Below are 4,095 nucleotides of genomic sequence, written 5' to 3' on the forward strand. Positions count from 1 at the left end.
CTTGAACTGTATGGGTCTTCTGAGACTACAAAATAAAATTTAACCATCTGTGGTCTTTGGTTCCCTAGATTTTGTCTGCAGCAGTGAAAAGAACACAAGAATGAAGACCTGTTTCCTGGAACACAAGGGTCTGCTATGAGATGTCAGAAGCACTTAGTTTAAAGTCTGTGAAGCTCAGTACCAAACAATCAATTGCCAGAATCTGGGTAAAAGAGAGGCCCTGCACTGAACTCCAAAGTAGAGAAAGTATTTCTTGGTGGTGACTCCTACTCAACATGACCCTCTTGAAGCAGGGATACTGCCTTAGGAATGCCTCTGCAGTAGTGGGAAGTGGGTTTGTTGAGGTTTCAAGTCAACTTGTAGAGTTTGAAAGATACATCAAAACTTTTAGATACCAGTCTCCTGGGCTGCTGTTTTTGAGAATGTTTATGTTTTATGGTGACAATGGCACTTAAGTCTCGATTCCCAGGAACTAACAGACCCAGAAACTGAAAATATTTGTTTCCTTTGAATGTGATGTTCCAATTCCAAAATGGACAGTTCTTCCATATTTAATGCTTACTCATGAATACTGATTTAAAATACTGTAATCTGTTCTATGGGTTGATACTGCCATCTAGTGGAAATAATTGTTTTTTTTTTTAGCTTATTTGATTACTTTAAAATATTTTAAGGTATTAAATGTATTAACAATTATAAAAAGGAAAGTCAGTAGTTAAAAAAATTATAAATAGATATTTCAGACTCATTTGAGGATCAAATGTTTGTTAGAAAAATGTAGTAGGTGAATTTTTGCTACTAACACCTAGCTTTATAGAGACAAGTCAAGACTACATCCCTAGTTTGCCTCACCTTTTACTATCCATAGGCATATTTTTTTCCACGGCTGGTAAATGACACTGAAGCTCTTTCCAAGTGTGTAAATTAGGGTTTGTCTCTGAATTTTCTGAAGGTGTCTCTCTTTGCATGGTCTACGAAGGAAGGTGAATCATAAAATCACCAGGTTGTAAGAGACCCACTGGATCATCGAGTCCAACCATTCCTATCAAACACAATGAGACAGTTCTCCTGTCTTTGATATGTCAGCACCTAAAATTTAGTGAGCATGAATGCCCTTGCTCAAAATTAGGACTTAAACATTTGATAAAATGAGATGTGTTTTGCATTGCTAGAGTAATTTCTGGAAAGTAAAATACTAATTTTCAGTTACTTAAACTGTAACAATATGCTCAGACTAAACAATATGTTGCATTTCTTTATTTGCTTTCATAAAAGGATACTGACGTAAAGTCTGGAGTAAAAACCCAAGTTTGTTCCTTGAGCATTGAAGCCTTATGCAACCCTCCCTTATAAATGTGTTTTATTCTGTGGGTATTAAGCTAATCTAAATGTTTGTTACTAATGTATTACATATCTGATTTCAGAATCAAAGGGATCTGCAGCTGCTTTGCACTCAGGAAACCACTAGGTGTAAGCCAAGGAGTTATGGTTGAATGCTTGGCAAATATCAGAAACCAGAAATTAGATAGTAAGGTGACAGATTTTATAACCATTTCCTCTTCAGAGTACCTCTTCCTGTGGTGACTTCTGACTGAAACTTTGTGTTGTGAACTGGGATTCTTGTTATCCGTTTAACATCTTTCAAGATGTAAGATCTATAGTAATACAGTGATTCAGAACTGTTATGTCATTTATCAAGCAGTACTGAGTAATTTTTGTGATTATCTCTCTCAAGCTTATGTTAACTAACACATAAAATAATATTGTACAACTGCAAATAAGTATCTTTTTAAAGCCAGTGGTAAATGAGCAAAATCTCAAGCAAGACTTCATACGTGGTTTGAATTTCTTATGATATGTGCTTATGGTGTTTTGGTCTCTTGTTACTGAACACATCTAAACACACTGTAGACATATGCTTTAGCATATTTTCCAGTACTTGTTGTGAGAAAAAGTGGTAGTAAACATACTTTTAACAGTTACAGGATAATTTTAATAGATGATAGTTTCTCATCTAGTTGTCTTTTTTTTTTCTTTTGTAGTTGTTTCTTTAAAGCTTACAGTATTTATTGGAACAGATCTATAGTATAGTGAACAGCATTTACTGTATTTCATAACTGCTATTACTTATCCTCTACTTTCTAGACAAAATAATACCACTTCTGTGGTCTTTCTTACAAGGAACAAGATTTTTCAGGCACTGTGGGGTTTTGGAGGATGTATATTGCAGTCTAATTGTAAATCCTCTCTATCAAGTGACCTAGAACTGTTTTAAATGAGGCCCTGAGCAATGATAAACTTCTGATCAAATTAAACAGAAAATAGTTCATGAAATAGCCCTTGGGCCAGTCTGGGCAGGACAAGATGTTAAAAATGTGCTCTACGCTGCAGCCAGGAGAATGTTTTAATAGGAAACTCTCATGGTCCAGGGATTTTGGAAGTGATTATGGACTGGCTGTTGTCAGAGGAGGAGGTGGTGACATGTACTGAAGAGGTTTCCTTGTATAACAGACTGTGAGAAAAAGAGAAGCAACGTGCTCTGATGGTCCTGTTCCATTGTGGGGAAGCACTGGAGGTGAAAGGCTGTTCTATGGAGTCCTACATGACAAGTCGCAGAAACTGCGTGAGGAGAAGGTGAAGTTTCCTCAACAAATCTGGAAAGGTCTGATTCTCTGACTTGCCTTCCATATCACTAAAACCATTTGTCTTCGCTGCGTTTGGAAAAAAAGGTATACGAACAATGGATTACGTTAATGTCAGTTAATCTGTAATTCTTTATCCCACTAATGAGACATTGTAGTTGGTTTTATTTTTGAAAAATACCACATAATTCATTACTTGCAGATACACTTTATTCTTGCTGAGGTTTGCTTGCAATTAGTAATTTACAAGCCATGGAACAGAAATAACCATTGTCTGTTAAGTAAACTTGCTATAAAATCTGTCTTTTGTTACGATCCTAGAAGGGCAAGTACATGCACTTGATTAAATGTACAAAAGAGGATTGAATTCAATGAAGTTACACCATTAAACACATAAAAGTCTCTGCAGTAACCCACTTTTCCTTTGCAGTTTATGCTTCTGTCCACAGAGGTGTAACAAAAAATACTAACAATACAGTTAACCAATTCAGTAGGAAGCGTTATCTCGTTATGTCTTTGTACAAAGCTGTCATTTTTAATTGGAATTACTCTTTACAGTAATGGCATTAGTCCAGAGATGGAAAAAGCTTGTTAGTGGCGCAAATACCCCCCTCCACCAATAAAGAGGGGAGGATTTTAATTAGGAAAGGTTATTTGGAGCTATTCTAGCTTATCGCAAGGCTATCCAAGAATTCTATTGAAGCATGTAAACACTTTTGCCTGCCCTTCACGATTTATAGTTTATTCTTTAGAGATCAATTTGAGGGGCATGGTTTAGAGATTGCTGGGAATGGTTGGACTCAATGATCCGGTGGGTGTCTTCCAACCTGGAGATTCTATGATTCTATGAATTCTGCCGTTTTAATCAGCGCTTTCCCAACAAGTTTAGTGTTTGAGGGGCAGAGGGAGAGCGGCCTGCGGGCGCCCAGCAGGGCTCTGCCTGGCGGCCATAAGCACCGAGGCTGCTCTGTCGCCATAACGGGGCGGGCACCGCTCGAAGCCAGCACGTGCTCGAGCGTTATCCCGAAGCGCGATGCTCCACCCCTTCTTCCCCGGTGCCGGAGAAGGAGCTGCCGGGTCTCCTCCCCGGCCGCAGCGGCGAGCTCTCCTCTTTCTCCACCCACCCCACAACCTCCCCCCGGCCTCGCCGCCTGAGGCGTCGCGCGCCCCCCAAGGCCTTTGGCTCCCGGCGCGCCCGCCCCGCTATTTATACCGCGTGCCGCGCGCTGATTGGCCGCTCCCGCCGCGGCCCCGCCCCCTCGGTGGGGGCCGCGCCGCCATGTTGGGGCTGGGAGGGGGCGGCGGGGCCGCCATAAAGCGAGCGGCCGGCGGGGGAGCGATCGCGGCGGCGCATGGCGCTGGGGCGGGGGTAGCGCGGTGGGGGAGGACGAGGACCGAGCCGGGGGCCGCCCCGCTCGCTCCCTCGCTCGCTCTCTCTCTTTCTGTCGGCGGC

The sequence above is a fragment of the Phaenicophaeus curvirostris genome, chromosome 11, assembly GCF_032191515.1.
Source record: "Phaenicophaeus curvirostris isolate KB17595 chromosome 11, BPBGC_Pcur_1.0, whole genome shotgun sequence".
In the NCBI taxonomy this organism is placed as follows: domain Eukaryota; kingdom Metazoa; phylum Chordata; class Aves; order Cuculiformes; family Cuculidae; genus Phaenicophaeus; species Phaenicophaeus curvirostris.